The sequence below is a fragment of the Pongo abelii genome, chromosome 15, assembly GCF_028885655.2.
Source record: "Pongo abelii isolate AG06213 chromosome 15, NHGRI_mPonAbe1-v2.0_pri, whole genome shotgun sequence".
NCBI lineage: Eukaryota > Metazoa > Chordata > Mammalia > Primates > Hominidae > Pongo > Pongo abelii.
Window position 1 is genome coordinate 75,723,760 of NC_072000.2, and position 17,042 is coordinate 75,740,801.

The following is a 17,042-nucleotide window of genomic DNA, read 5'->3' on the forward strand; positions in this document are numbered from 1 at the left end:
GAACACTTTTACACTGTTGGTGGGATTGTAAACTAGTTCAACCCTTGTGGAAGTCAGTGTGGCGATTCCTCAAGGATCTAGAACTAGAAATACCATTTGACCCAGCAATCCCATTACTGGGTATATACCCAAAGGACTCTAAATCATGCTGCTATAAAGACACATGCACATGTATGTTTATTGTGGCACTATTCACAATAGCAAAGACTTGGAACCAACCCAAATGTCCAACAACGATAGACTGGATTAAGAAAATGTGGCACATATACACCATGGAATACTATGCAGCCATAAAAAATGATGAGTTCATGTCCTTCGTAGGGACATGGATGAAATCGGAAATCATCATTCTCAGTAAACTATCGCAAGAACAAAAAACCAAACACCACATATTCTCACTCATAGGTGGGAATTGAACAATGAGAACACATGGACACAGGAAGGGGAACATCACACTCTGGGGACTGTTGTGGGGTGGGGGGAGTGGGGAGGGATAGCATTAGGAGATATATCTAATGCTAAATGACGAGTAATGAGTGCAGCACACCAGCATGGCACATGTATACATATGTAACTAACCTGCACGTTGTGCACATGTACCCTAAAACTTTAAGTATAATAATAATAATAATAATAATAAAAGAAAAGACAGGAGTGCTGGAGACCAGGCCTACCTGACTCCAAGCCCTGGGGCCCAACATTTGGAGGCTGGGTAGAGGAGGAAGGTAGAAGCAGTTCAGGGCCTCTTGTGTTTATATCGCATCTTCATACACGTAAGGGTTAATAAATATCTTTTAAAATAATGCTAAGTGCCTGGTGCTGAGAGATGAGAGCACTCTTCAGGGACCACCTCCTCCTGCGAAGTGCATGGATGCCTGCCACCCTAACTGCTTTGGGTCAGGCAGCCTCCATCTAGACTCTCACGTCCTTCTGTGTCAGCTGGCTGACTTGAATATTGATCAAGAGTCAATTTTGTTTGTAGCAAACCCTGTTGTGGTCAGTAGGACTTGTTGTAATTGTGTAATTAAAGTGTTATGTTATCTGATTAAATCAGTATTATTTTTCTACAAAAATATGTTAAACACTTTGGAAAGCTTCCAAAGGCAAGCCTCAAAAAACAAACAAACAAACAAACAAAAAACCCGAAAACCCACAAACTCAAAGCTCCTATTATAATGTGTTACTTGTGGTCATGATGACTATAAAAGATTGGGGGGAATAATTAAACTACTCTAAGCATTCTCAGATTGCTTCTTGAGAGCTTTGAGTTTGTGCTGTACTCTAATAAAAAGGGAAATTGAAAGTTGTCATGATGCTTTTTTGGGTGGTTTGTATAAGAATGACTAGACTAACAGTCATTCAGGAGACTGATTATTCTTAGAAAAGGCCTTGTCCTTACATTACAAAGTTGGTTAATGAATGTATAACATGTTCAGTTTAAATAAAATGTCTGAGATATATAGTGTTTCTCAGTTTCCAAACCAAGTATCATCCTATTATCTTGGTTAAGTGAGTTTTTACTATATGAACTTTGTAAAAAATAATCATCTAGTACGTGCCAAGAGCCCTAAAAATGGTTGTCTTGCTAATATCACTTCTGGGACTTTATTCTATGAAAACTTAAAAAAAAAAAAAAAAGCAGGGTCTTACTTGGTCACCCAGGCTGGAGTGCAGTAGTGTGATAATAGCTCACCGAAGCCTAACACTCCTGGGCTCAAACGATCGTCCCACCTTAGCTTTCTGAGTAGCTGGGACTATAGGTGTTAGCCACAGCACCTGGCTTAATTTTCCACTTTAAATGGGTGTTATTTCTCTAATTACATGATAATTATATTACAATAATGGATGACATGAAACTTTAAAGAGAGGCTTTTTAAATTTGGTTGCTGTTGAGTGTTGGTGCTTCACAGAATGACTAAGAGAGACCATGAATGAAAACAGTACACATTAGTTTCAGCTTTCATATATAAGTGTAATAAGATATAAACAAAATTACCTTTAATTAAATGTACATATAAAAATAAAATTGCTTTTATCTGTACAATAATTATAATATATAATTAATATATAACTAAGTCTAGAAATAAAATTACTTTTAATCTTCATAATCATTGTTCATCATTTATAATAGTTATTACCCTTTATAATAATGAAGATAGTGGAACAAAGTGGAATTTTCCTTAGTTTAGAAGTAGTCTCAGAAAGGTTTGTTCCCCCACCTCCTTTACACAGCTAGTACTGGCATAATTTGAGCCCAGATTTTCTGATCCAAATTTATTGGTCTTTTCATTTCTAGCACTGCTCTTTGGTTTTTTCTTTCATAAAGTTAGGTGCGAAAAGGAGGAGTAGTGGGGATCTGCCTTAAAAATCCTATATGTGGAACTACTCATGGATAGAAAATAAAAGGTTAAACTGGATGAGATACAAGTCTGTCTTTGAAACAGGGAGGTCATTCTGGGCTTTTTCTTTTATATAATGGTACTTTAAAAATGCTGAGGAAGGATTTGGGTGATGTGGTCAAACTGATGGGAGAAAAATAACTTGAGAACAGAAATGTTCTCAGAAGGAGTCTAGAACTGTGTTTTCCCAATAAGTGCATTTGCTGAAGGATGGGAAGAAAATATTAGAGCTGTCATTAAGCTGTTCTAAGAAATAAGCTAAAATGTACTAATATTTAATATTTGGTTGAAACTGGGAACCTTGCTCATGTCATCTGTCAGATGACAAGTGTCCTATTTTGAATGCAGCTGTCCTGGGATTATGTGGAACTTCCATAGTGCAAAGGGTCCTGCATTCCCTTGTTTGCTTTCAGCCTTGTGACGTGCTACATTTACTCATCAGACTTACAGATTATGTTAACCAGTTTTAATTAAAGCAACAGCTACAAAACTGACACTTGGCTTATGAAGATTCCTACAGAGAATTATGGGTTGAAGGTAACGTAGATAATGCAAATACAAATGAGCCGTAAATAGTTGGCAGAGCTGAGACTTCTCCCAGTACAAGCTATGATCAACTATGAAGTTAGCTGGAAAGTGAATTTTGTCTAAGAAAATTTAGTTATTTTACATGGAATTGTCAGGCACTTACAAAAATCCTCCAAACTGACGGTGATTCTGCTGTTGGCCAACTGGGAGTGTGCCGAGTGCTTCAGTGGACCAGTGGATAATGCCCACTGGGAGATACTGTCCTTTGCATGTAATTAACTTTCTTTTCTAATTCATTCTATTCTGCAGCTGTTTGAGTATCTCTTAGGTCCAGGCACCATGCCAGGGTGATAAAGAAGACAAAGCCTATAAGGAGATCACAATATAAAAAGGTTTCAATCTTGTGCCAAAATTATAGAATGGCAATTATTTAGTTGTGAGGGATTTGTGGAGTAATCTCAGTTCAGCCCTGTCATTGTTTAGGTGAGGACATCTCTGCTGTGCACCACACTGCTGATCAGTCCCTCCTATCAGTACGTAGGACCCATCAGAATCCCTCCCCTGATTGGTATCTCCGGGCTTCACATAATAGCTTCCAGTTTTTCCTCTCTTCATTTGGCTATTTATAGTTGATTCTTAATTCTGATTTTCTAACTTGCATTTTTGCCAGTAGGCATTGCTAATATATTCCAGCCTGAAAAGAAACCCTTAAATTTCAGGCTCTAAATCATGTAAAATGAATGAGTTTTCTTAAGAACATTTTGTGTGTGTAGGTGTGTGTGCATGTGTGAAATTCTGACTGTCAATTTTCTTTTGAATGTAGAATGTCTTTGCTGGCCACTCAGACTAATAGAAATAATAGCATCTTAGGCAACAGAAAGGAAAGCACTGCTGCGAAGGTGTCACTTGACATCCCTGTTCATTGTTGACATGTAATAAAAAACAGTGTTCCTTGTGCATGTGAGCCAAGGTTTGGTCATGTGCAACCAGGTGATTATTTTTAAGTGTATGTCTGACAGAACACCAAGAAGTACCAGTCTTTAAAGGATGCTATAGCATATACTTCAGGCTTGAAATATTGTAATAAAAGCAGGTTTGTTAAATGCTCATCTGTTCCTGCATACTGTTCTCCAGCAAGCTAAACACATCAAGAAGCAGTCTCTCCCATTTAGAAATAACCAGACTTTCCTTATGTTTGTAACTGAATTTTTTTTATTAATTGGTGAGAACAATGTTGTTGGAAAGTTTAGTGTACCTTTCCCCCTCCTCCTTTTTGTGGTGATGGTGGTGGGGGATTAGGCAATACCTTCAAACAGTAGGATTTTTCCTTGTATTGGAAAACCAATACAAGTCACTGTCATAATTTTTGGCAAATTATGTCAGGAGTAGAGGAAAGGGAATTCTTCACCTATCTTGATGTTTCAGTATTGGGAACATTTGAAAAATAGAGAAGATTAGAAAGAAAAAAATTATCCATAGATTCTCCATTAAAACAAAAATTCTGCTTTCAAAATGTCTTCCAAAGTAACACATTTGTGGTTGTTTTATGAATTGAATGGCCAGAGCTATGTACATAGGACACAGCTGAAAAAGGGAAGATGCAGCCAGTGAAAGTGGAATGAGGGGCAACATCTGAATTGCCCTTTTATTGGTTATTATTGTGTTTGTTTGAAAAAGGCAAAAATGCCTCCAGTGGAAGACTAATAGTATTTGGACAGAGAGAGTGCAGAGTTAAGAAATTATTTTATCATAGCGTTTTGAACCTAGGCTGGATCATTTTTGTTTAACAGTGTAATTGAGAGCTGTTCCTCCCTTTCACTTACTCCATTGAGGAAAGCATCATTTCTAGCAGGAGGTTTACAGTGGGGTAGGTCAAATTCGGGCATGTTGTAGAGGCACCGCAGTTGTGGTGGTCTTGATGACACAGTACAGATGCTTCTGATGAAACTGGTTTCTGTGACCTTTTCCTTTTATGTACACACTGTTCAAGTTTTAAAACAAACTGTGTGTGTATTGGGTGCTTCCTGTTGAGGAAATGGAGGAGGTATGTATAACCCGGTGGGGGTAGAGATGGGCCTGGATTGTAGTGGACAAATTTTGGATGACTCCGAGTTCATGCATCTGTTTCCCGGATGTTTCACCTGCTTTGTAACATCAACATCTCAAAAGCCAGAAGCCAAATGGCAGGAACTGTTGGGCTCTGTTGAACATTAGCGTTCTTGCTGTTAAACAGTCATATTTTTGTGGCTGAACAGTTAACTTGGAAAGAAATGGTTTTGTGGTATCTCTAAAAATATTTTATAAGTACACTGGTTTAAATAACACTTAATACTACATTGTTCCATTGTCTTTAAAACTCATTTCTGTGGCAGTTTTCAGTACCATATTTACGTAAGTTAGTCATAAAATATGTTTTTGTAAATTTGAGGTATTTTTATGTTTTTTTTAAAACTTTTTTGTGCCTCTGAATAACAAATCTGTCAATTTGTTGGTTTTATTTATTTATTTATTTATTTATTTATTTATTTTTTGAGATGGAGTCTAGATCTGTCACCCAGGCTGGAGTGAGTGGTGTGATCTCAGCTCACTGCAAGCTCCGCCTTGCGAGTTCACACCATTCCCCTGTCTCAGCCTCCCAAGTAGCTGGGACTACAGGCGCCTGCCACCACGCCTGGCTAATTTTTTGTATTTTTTTTAATAGAGACGGGTTTTCACTGTGTTAGCCAGGATGGTATCAATCTTAACACGTATAGACATGTGTAACTACCTCATAACTCTTCTACCCCGCTCAAAAAGTTTCTTTGTGGGCCGGGCATAGTGGCTCACACCTATAATCCCAGCACTTTGGGAGGCCAAGGCAGGTGGATCATTTGAGGTCAGGAGTTTGAGACCAGCCTGGCCAACATGGTGAAACCCCATCTCTAAAAATACAAAAATTATCCAGGTGTGGTGGTGTGCGCCTGTAATCTCAGCTACTCGGGAGGCTGAGGCAGGAGAGTTGGTTGAACCTGGGAGGTGGAGGTTGCAGTGAGCTGAGATGGTGCTACTGCACTCCAGCCTGGGCGACAGAGCAAGACTCTTTAAAACAAGAACAAAGAAGTTCTTTTATGTTATACTGTCTCCCCACCTTTACCTCCCATCTAACACTGATCTGTTCCCCATCTCCATAGTTTTCTCTTTAGGAAAAAAAAAAAAAAGACGGGTCTCACTGTGTTGCCCCGGCTGTTCTCCGATAGTGTTCTCTCTGGGATGGTGTCATTTATGTGGAAGTATAGGGTAGACCATCTCTAATTAATTAATTAATTATTTTAACAGATGGGGTCTCGCTGTGTTGCCCAGGCTGGTCTCAAATTCCTGGGCTCAAATGATCCACTCACCTCAGCCTCCCAAAGTGCTAGGACCTAGATCATCTTTTGAAGCTGACTTCTTTCCCTGAATATAATGCCTTGGAGGTTCATACAATTTGTTGTGGATAGTATAGATACTTGGTTCCTTTTAATAGCTGAGTAGAATCCCTTTGTATGAAGGTACTGCAATTTATTTATCCAGTGTCCTATTGAAGGACATTTGGTTTTGTTCTACTTTGGAGGTATTAAAAAAAAAAAAGCTACTGTGAACATTTGTGTTTTAGTGTTTGTGTGAACATAGGCTTTCCTTTCCCTTGGGTAAATTCCTAGGAGTGGGATTGCTGGATTACATGGTAGGGGTATGTTTAACTTTCTGAGGAACTTTGAAATTATTTTCCAGAGTATTTGTGTCATTTTGCATTTACACCAGCAATGTATAAAAGTTTCAGATGCATGGCATCCTTGACAGCATTTCCTGTTATCAAGGTATTATCAGTATTTTTTATTTTACTCATTTGAATGGATGTGTAGTGGTGTGTCATTATGGTGTTAACCTGCATTTCTCTAGTGGCTAATGAGGTTGAACATTTTTTCATGTGCTTACTTGCCATTTGTATATTTTTTTTGATGAAGCATCTGTTCAAGTTTTTAAATAACCACTTTTTAAATTGCGTTATTTCTTGGTTGAGTTTTCAGTTTTATTTTGTTTTTATGTATTCTGGATACAAATTATTTGTTGCATATGCGATTTGCAAATTTTTTTCCAAGTCTATACCTTATTTTTTCATTTGCTTAGTAGTGTATTTCTCTGAACAAGAATTTTTAATTTTGAAGAAGTACAGTTTATCATTTTTTTTAAAGTACAGTGGGGGTGATTTCCAAGAACTCTTTGACTAACTAAAGGTTATAAAGATTTTATGTTTTCTCTTAAAAGTTTTATAGTTTTACATTTAGATATATATGGTTTATTTTGAATTAATATTTGTGTAAGATCTGTTTTAGGTCGGGTTTCCTTTTTTGGATATGGATATCTAATTATTCCAGCACCTTTGTTGAAAAGACAATCTTTCTCCATTGAATTGCCTTTGCACCTTTACCAAGAATCAATTGGTTATATTCGTGTGAGTCGATTTCTCCATGACTTCCTCCTTCCCTGGGATTCCCCTTTTTACTTTTCCAGCCACAGAGATGAGACATTAGAATAGGACAGTGTACTTCCTGTGACTGCTTGCATTTCGGGCCAAGAGGCAGGAAGATAGAGGAAGAAAGCAGCAGATGTTTGCTCCTACATCTTGAGATCATAGCTCCTCTGATCAGAGAGGAAGGTTCCTTTCCCTCAGAGTTTATGTGACTGTTGTCCCCGCTGTCCGCCACCACCAGGAATTGCCTTGGATTGGGAAGCAAGAGAATTAAAAAAAAAAAAAGAAAGAAAAATGGAGTGTTTCCCCCATTCTCTCCAGATTTAGGAATTCCCTTTTCTGCTCCTCTAGCTAAAACTCAGTTTGTTCTGTCTGTCCACATCCTGGTATGCCATGTCTAGCTGCCTTGAGTCCAGGCTGATGATTTCTTAGGGAAAAAATGGGAAGCTCATTGCCAGTTTGGTAGTACCTTGAGATTCATTCTTTTTCCCTAATCAGCCTGCTATCATTTACTTTTCAGACCCCTCAAATAGCTGCTTATAATCTTTCCAGGTATTATAACTGCATTCAGTAGAGAAATGAGATGCAGTGTCCTTCCTTCATCCTACCCAGGACCAGTACCCCTCTTTTTCTATGTATGTATATATGTATGTATGTATGTATGTATGTATGTGTATATATGTATGTATGTATTCATTCATTCATTCATTCATTCATTCATTTCTAGAGACAGGGTCTTGCTCTGTCACCCAGGCTGGAGTGTAGTGGCACAATTATAGCTAACTGGAGCCTCAACCTTCTGGGTTCAAGCGATCCTCTTGCCTCAGCCTCCTGAGTAGCTGGGACTACAGGCATGTGCCACGATGCGGGGCCAATTTTTTTTTTTTTTTTTTTTTTTAAATAGAGACAAGGTCTCACTATATTGCCCTGGCTTGTCTTGAACTCTTGAGCTCATGCATTCCTCCTGCCTGGGCCTCCCAAAGTTAGGATATTACAGACATGAACCAACACACCTGTCTAAACCCCTGTTTTGTTTTGTTTTGCTTTGCTTTGTTTTAAGACAGGGTCTCCCTCTGTCACCCAGGCTGGAGTGCCGTGGTGTGATCATGGTTTACTGCAGCCTTGACCTCCCATACTAAAGATATCCTCTTGTCTCAGCCTCCCTAGTAGCTGGGACTACAGGTATATGCTACCATGCTGGACTAATTATTTTTTTTTAAATTTTTATTTTTAGTGGAGACAAGCCCTCACTATATTGTCCAGGGTGATCTTGAACTCCTGGGCTCAAGGGATCCTCCAGCCTCAGCCTCCAAAAATGCTGGGATTACAGGCATGAGCCATTGCGTGCAGTCCTCCTCTGTTTTTAAATACAAAGTTTAGACAAGTGTTTTTTTTGTTTTTTGTTTTTTTTTTGAGACGCAGTCTTGCTCTGTTGCCCAGGCTAGAGTGCAGTTGTGTGATCTTGGCTCACTGCAACGTTCACCTGCCAGGTTCCAGCGATTCTTCTGCCTCAGCCTCCCAAGTAGCTGGGATTACAGGCGTTTGCCACCATGCCCAGCTAATTTTTTTGTATTTTTAGTAGAGACGGGTTTTTGCCATGTTGGCCAGGCCAGTCTTGAACTCCTGAGTCACCTCAGGTGATCTGCCCACCTCGGCCTCCCAAAGTGTTGGGATTACAGGTGTGAGCCACTGTGCCCGGCCAGACTAGTGTTTTTCACAAATTGCACACATCTTAAAATAATAGACATTCTGTTTCTCTTAGTCTTTTTTTTTTTTTTTTTTTTTCTTAAGAAGTCGGCTGTGCACAGTGGCTCACGCCTGTAATCCCAGCATTTTGGGAGGCCTAGTTGTGCGGAACACCTGAGGTCAGGAGTTTGAAACCAGCCTGGCCAACATGGTGAGACCCCGTCTCTGCTAAAAATACAAAAATTAGCTGGGCTTGGTGGTGGGTGCCTGTAATCCCAGCTACTCAGGATGCTGAGGCAGGAGAATCACTTGAACCCAGGAGGCGGAGTTTGAAGTGAGCCAAGATTGCACCACTGCATTCCAGCCTGGGCGACAGAGCAAGACTCCGTTTCCAAAACAAAAAAACAAACAAACAAAAAAGGTCATTTTATCTTGGCTGAATTAATATATATTGTGTAAAATATAAGAACAAAGTAGAAACCTTTCAGTTTTGTGGAAATTCTGTGCTAGGATCACAGTGGACTCTTTTCTTGCTTTTCCTCTCTACTAAAAAAATTAACAATTTAAAGTGAGCATTTTAATACCATATGTAAATTTACATTTAGTGCTATTTGATTTATGGTGCAGAAATGCACCCAGGACACCTGTAGTCATTCACTATCCTATTTACCTTGTGGTTCTCACCTTTTGTTACTTTAAAAAATTTCTAATTTTAAGTCTTTTATATCCAATTATTGAGTTGCCTTTGAGATGTGAGTTGATATGTTTTCATTCTGAACCCCTTGCATAAGTTAAGGCAAATTAGAGAATATAGGGAATTCCGGGCTGGGAGTGGTGGCTCACGCCTGTAACCCTAGCACTTTGAGAACCTGAGGTGAGTAGATAGCTTGAGCTCACGAGTCAGAGACCAGCCTGGGCAACATGGCAAAACTCTATCTGTACAAAAAATACAAAAATCAGCCAGACATGGTAGTGCATGCTTGTGATCCCAGCTACTTGGGAGGCTGAGGTGGGAGGATGGCTTCGGCCTGGGAGGCAGAGGTTGCAGTGAGCTGAGATGGCTCCATTGCACACCAGTTGCACTCTAGCCTGGGTGATAGCCAGACCTTCTGTAAAACAAACAAACAAACAACAACAACAACAATAGCAAAAAAAACATAAATCCAAAAAAAAAAAAAAGAGGCTAATGATTAACATATTCATTCTCTACTGACTTTTTAAAAACATGGACTAAATATAATTATCCAGACAGCTGGTGAAAAACAAATATAGTTCAGTGGATTCCTAGTGAAAACAACTACATGGTCTAAAAATTAGCTAATTTATTTTAAGTCATTATTTATCAGTAGAAAACCATTAAAAATTAGTGAGGGGGAAACTAACTGTAGGTGATCATAAATCTCTTGAAGTCCACCCCAGGAGGCCATGTTAATGGAGTCACAGCAGGATATAGGAGTAGACAATTAAGAAGGTGAAGTTTAAGGTAATTAAGAATAACTCACATGGCATTTTAATTATAGAAAACGATAATAAAATACAAAGATGGAAGATAGTTGGATAATCCTATGACATCCCTTTATAGATATATAAAAATGGTAACTGATTGGTCTTTTTATGCTTTTAGTATTTATTTGCCACAAAATGGCAAGTGTCACAGGGCTTGGACGCTGCCCTCCTAAGTGTTTGCCATGCTTTTGTTACTTAAGACTAATGAGACCATTGGGACCCTTTATGGAGCTCTGTGCCAGGCCCTGTACTGAGCAGCTCACATAGGTTATGCCATGTCATCCTCAGGAGAACCCTGGGAAGCTGGTCCTGATGGGCAGGAGAAGAAACAGGCACAGAGAGTAGGTAAGTGCTAAGGATTCGAATCTACAGGGTCTGGTTATAGAGCCTTTGCTCTTCAGCTTTTAGCTATAAGATCCCCTAGTTAAATGGGGTGAAAGACTGAGAGGGAAGGGATTGGGAAGACCAAATGAAACAGTGAAGGGTATTTTGACCAGAGGTGTAGAAGCTTCAAAATCAAGTCCTGGGTTTAGCGATTACCCAGTCTCAACCCAGGAAAGAATGGGAACAGTCTCAGTTCGAGGATTCATTATGCCACCAGAACATTTCTTCTGCCAATTTTTCCCAAGTCAGTGTGGTATAAGTAGCCACTTTTTGTTGCCGCTTTTTCCCTGAGTACATCTCTCTCAGTAAAAGTGTGTGGAAATGCACCTCATTAAATCTGTGCCGGGGACCAAATCCAAAGAAAGACTTAGACAGGATTAGAGAGGAGAGAAGAATTTAGTACTTTTTTCATAGGGATGAATTAGGGCTCTGATGTATTTAACCTCTTAAGCTTTCTGAATGATCTTATGGAGATGAGTCCTTGTCTGGGTTCAAAGAATTGACTCCTCTCCATCTTCTCTCCCTCTCACCCAAATTGAAGTGCTTTTAGCCAGCTGGTAGATTTTATACTTCTGGAAAAGAATAGGACCCGTAAGGAATTGAGGAATGGTGTTAACATCCTGTCCAGATGGATATTTGTGCCTAGATGTTCATGTTTATACACATTTTTGTGTGTGTGTGAATGCACAGGCAGCAGCCAACTCATAGTCAGCCAGACAACTTGTGTGGTATTCTTCTTTTTTACGAACAATTTCAGCCGACAGCTAAGCACAGATATAATCCTTTATGATATCCAGAGATTTGTTTTACTCTCTTTTTGTTAAGAGACTTCATACTTGCAGGCCAAAGACATTCAAGTCTTTGGAGGGAAAAGTCTTAAAAGTGGTCAGAATTTGAGGGCTATTAAAAGTTTATTCTTTACCTAAACCTAAATATTTGTTTTAGATGGTAGTTTACCCACACCATGCAGAAAAATTATAGATGTTTCGGGTACAGTTTTTCTTTCTATTAATAACAGATGATTATAATTAGAGGCATTTGAGCATGAAACTGGTAGTGGGGAACGTGCTCTGTGGTATTTTAGGGTGAAGTTGCACATTGCTCTTTGTGCGCACATTGCTCTTTGTGAAAATGTCTCCTAATTCATCTTTCATATACAGTGTTGCTTACAACATTGTATCATGCATTCATTGTGAGACTTCAAAACCAGACCACTTGATTCTATTCTTCTGGAGCCATTGATAATTATTGGGAGACTACATTTGTATAAAACCTCTGCAGAAATCAAGAGAGGCCCAGCTTTATTGTAACAGTTTGGGCAAGTTTAAAATGTGAGTTATGTTTCTGTAGCCTTATTCTTGCTCACCTAGACTACTGATTTACCATCCCATCCCACCCCTGCACCCATTTCATTTTCTGCATTGCCACCAGAGTTTCTGTACAAAAAGCATGTCTAACCATGTCACTCTCCTGCTTAAAACATTTCCAAGGCTCCTCACAGCTCACTGGAGAAAGTTCAGGAGTCTTCATTTGGCCTTCAAGCCTTGTGATGGGAACCTTGCTCAGCCATATCATCTATCACTTCCTGCTTGGAACTAGGCCCTTCTGATACACTATGCTCTCTGTCACCTGTAAGATTTTACTCCTTCCCTCTGACATCGCTAGGTTGGGCTGCATGCCCCACCTGTGCACTCCGTAGCACCCTGTGTTCGCCTCTTTGGTTGCTCATGTCTGTACGATGTTTGTCTGTTCATATGAGGAAGCTGTGGATTCCTCAAAAGCAGGGGGCTGTGTCCTCATTATTTGTGTTCCTCTAGCCTGCTGCAGAAACGGACACATATAATAGACACTATCCTCAGTATGTCTTAATGCAGCCTTGAATGAATGGTGGAGTTGCTCTTTGAGGTTGTGAGTTCTCATCACTACAGGTGTTTCATGTAGCAGCTGAGAGGACACTGTTGCTTAGAAGTCACTCTGCCTCTCATTTTATTTGTTATTTTGTTTGATGCTTTTAGTTGGACAACTTTTTTTTTTTTTAACTTTCTCATCTTTTTTTTTTCCTTCTTAAACTTTCTCATCTTTTATCTTTGATACTCAAATAAGTAATCTAGCTACTTAAATATTTAAAACCCTTTAAGTAATTCGCATCATATTAATAATTATAAAATGCCCATTATTTGTCAAACATTTTGCTAGGTTCTTTATATATATTAGCACTAATTTTTCCAACAATGTTAGAAGGGGAATGATTTCATAGTGTATCAGAAGGGCCAAGCGTTATTTTCATTTTATGATTTTTAGGAACTGGGGCCAGAGAGAGGGAAATTAATCTGCAAGGTTTTACCTGCAGTTGGTGATTATTAGAATCAGGATTGAAATCTAGGTTTGAATCTGGACGTGATACTCATTTTGCTATCCCAGAAAACTGATGTTTATGTAACAACTTACCGTACAGTAGGAATTCAACAGTTGTCAGGTAGTAGAGACTTGACAGTAGGCTTATTGTTAGTTTGGCAACCAATATTTGAAATAGAGAGGAATAATCATTTGTTTTAAAAAGTGAACAGAGCTAAAAATGGAAATGGAATTACTTTGCTTAATGCCTCCATTTGGATTTTGTTCCTAGCTTTAAACAAAACCTATGCTTAGAGTTAAGTTAGAGTAGGGAACATGATCCTGACTCTTCTGCAGTCAGTAGACTTCCGATTCTGCACAAAGACAGGAGTTCCCTCCCCTTACTCCATCCCAGCCCTGTGGAATTACTGTGTTTAGATGAGTGTAATTCATTGCCCATGATCCTTTAGCTATTTTGGAGGGTGGGAATAGAGAAGAGGTACAATAACGTTACCACAAAAACCAAATGAAATGTGTCTCACTTATCAGGTGAGTTGCCATAAAGCAGCTCTACCTTTTAAAAATAAAATGACAGGATATCAATAGCAGAAGAATGCTACTACAGTTAAGTCCATGAAATCCTGTGATGATGGGCAGTGGCAACCAGGTATTCATTGAGAGAAGGGGTCTCCAACCCCTGGACCACAGACCAGTACCAGTCTGTGGCCTGTTAGGAACTGGGCTGCGTAGCAGGAGGTGAGCAGTGAGCAGGCGAGTGAAGCTTCATCTATATTTACAGCTGCTCCCCATTGCCCATTACCACCTGAGCTCCGCCTCTTGTCAGATCAGTGGTGGCATTAGATTCTTATAGGAGTGCAAACCCTATTGTGAACTGTGCATGTGAGGGATCTAGGTTACGTGCTCCTTATGAGAATCTAATGCCTGGTGATCTGTCACTGTCTCCCGTCACCCCCAGAAGGGACCATCCAGTTGCAGGAAAACCTGCTTAGGGCTCCCACTGACTCTACATTGTGGTAAGTTGTATAATTATTTTATTATGTATTATAATGTAATAATAATAAAAATAAAGTGCATGATAAATGTAATATACTTGAATCATCCTGAAACCATTCCCTACTGCCCCCAGTGTGTAGAAAAATTGTCTTCCACAAAACCAGTCTCTGGTGCCAAAAAGATTGGGGACCGCTGGTTTAGGGCATAGACCCCCAAATTGATTCTTATCTAACAATTCACCTGGCTTGTAAAACACAAGGAAGCTTTTGTAAATTGCTTGCATTTGTTGTTGTTGATGTTTAACTTCCATTTCCCCCCCACATTGCCTATACACCCTCTCTCCAGAGATCTTTCTGTTGGCCCTACTCACTCTCCCTAATTCAGCACCCAGAGTAGATCAGATGTTTCAAGAACTGGGTGTCTTTCCTGCCCAAAGAAAACATTGGAAAACATTTATTTTGATTTAAAAAGATGTTTCATAATCATACGGATGTGCGATTTAGACAGAAAAAGATAGTGAATCATGAAATATTTTTAATACCCTAAATGTATTTGCAACTGTTTTTTGCCAAATCTTACCATGTGTACTTTAAATATTCTCCAGCATCTGCAATGAAATTTCTGTGTGACTAGTAGAAACAGGTATCTGACTATACAGGGTTCGATTTTCTGTGGGGAAACCACTTGGGGTGGTGGTTCTATCAAGTCATCAGGAAGGGACACAGGCTCCTGGCTTTCAGCCTTTTTGGTGTAAGGCCTTTGTCCCCAAATCCACAGGAGCTCCAGCCTAGTTGTCTGCAGGAGGAGGGGAAAGGAAAACAGGCAAATGAGACTTTCTGGAATCTCTACCCGTTGACTTCTACTTGAAACTCCTTGGCCACTGCTATCTTCAAGGGAGGCTCAAGTGTGATGTTTAAATGGGCACTTTGCCAGCCCAAATAAAATGATACTTCTATTGCTAAAGAAAGGAAGCGGAGTGGAAATTGAGTTTGAAAAAGTTGACTTTCTGCCATCAAATACAACTTTTATTTTTTAAGTCATGAATCTCCCTAACCATCTTGCCAAAATTTAGAGTGAAGGGTGTTATTTAAGAGTATTTTAAAGCAATATTTCAGCTTTGGACAAATTATTTCCCAGGTCATTTCTATGCTTTTATAAAATTCTTAATGCACCATTATTACTTTCCAATAAGTAATCTTTTAAATCTATAAATATTATTCAGGGTTTAAAAATAGAACAGGATTGATATTACGTGCTACAGATTAATAAATTTTTTTCATGCCTCTTCTAAAGGCGCATGTTTTAGAAATATTTATGTAAAATTATCTGGTTTTTCTTTCTCATAGAGGCCCTTCTTTAGATAGAACTCTTGAAAGCTCTCTCCCTAGCATGTTAAGAACTGCTTTGGGTAGCTACACTGATCCAGTACCAAATTCTGCCATCATCTTCTGATGGCACGGTGGTCTTTCTTCCCTCTGGATTTTTCTGCCTGGTAAGTTCTCTGCATGAAAAGTTCTGCTTACTCCTCTTCAACCTGGAAACTTCTGTTGATCCTTCAGGTTTCACGTCTTCTGCTCAGCCTTCTTTTCACGTACATGCTGTTTTCCTTCCCCTCTCCATCACCTTTTGACTGGTTTAGTGGCTCAGGTGCTCTTGGCTGGTTCAGTGGCTTAGGTGTTCCTACTGAATGTTCCCTGGTCTCTGCCTACCGCATCACAGAGAGGAAGTTAAGCAGTGGTGATATGGAGAAAATGAGATAGTTCCTGTAAATACTCCAGACAGCGCCTGACTTCTCATAGGAAGCACGCATTCTGTATATCCATCATTTTTTCACATTGCATTGCAGTAACTTCTCTGCTTTTCTCAGTGATAAATTCTTGGAGGGCAGTTGCTATGGTGTGTTAGAGCTATTCCTGGCATCGTCTATGGTGTATAGGGCATGGTAGGTACCCATTAAATATGTAACGAATGAGTGTGCATGGGTGAGCAGGAAGAGGAGAAAGGAAGACTGCCTAGAGCTCTCCAGTGTCCACTTTCACTCTACTCAGCCCTTGGGGACATGAGGAAGTGAGATCTATGGATCCCAGAGGTAAAGAATGAGGTGAGGAACAGTAGTTTTCCACCATGCTTTGTTATATTGAATGAGCTGGACCTCATGCAGATACCAGGACATAATTGAGAACTATAATTATCTGTCATTGGAAGACTCAGTGTAGGAGATCTGTATTCATTTGCTCAAGTTGTTCATTTAACACTTGAATATCTGCTATATGCTGGGTTCTAGAGCTGCAAAAGAGAACAAGAGTAGTCTTTACCTTTAGGATTTTCCAGGGAATTGGGGGAGACAGACAGATACATACACATACACCCCATCCTCAGTGTGTAGGTGCCATGATGAATCAAGGCTTTTGATGCAGATGCTATGCTTTCACTTCTCATGGTCGATACTTTTTGAATCTTAAAGTCTGATTGTTCAGATATCTAGAAAAGGAGACGTCTGGCTTTGCTCTGCCCTCTGACTCACTGTATTGGTTTATCTTTAGGCATGGTGGAGGGGGCCGGAACTGCTGGCTAATGAGAGAAGGCAGACCTTGTTAGTGACGTGTACAAATGGGCACATCTGCTATTTTCACTTTCATTACTGATTATTAATAGTTTATTAAATGGAGTTTACTGAATTCCTATTATTTTGGCTTAAAAAAAAT

The 17,042-nt window shown here is 39.4% G+C and overlaps 1 protein-coding gene across 22 annotated transcripts in view; it reads left to right on the forward strand.

Moving 5' to 3' along the window:
* The window catches only part of SIPA1L1 (signal induced proliferation associated 1 like 1), a 411,542-nt gene that overhangs the window by 139,496 nt on the left and 255,004 nt on the right, over positions 1-17,042 (forward strand). Inside the window, exon 1 of one of the 22 annotated variants that reach the window (XM_063715619.1) lies at positions 10,932-10,950. The exons of the other annotated variants lie outside the window; for them this stretch is intronic. The gene's annotated coding sequence lies outside the window, so the exon portion shown is untranslated. Of the gene's footprint in view, positions 1-10,931; positions 10,951-17,042 lie in introns of those variants that run through there. 22 annotated transcript variants of the gene reach the window in all.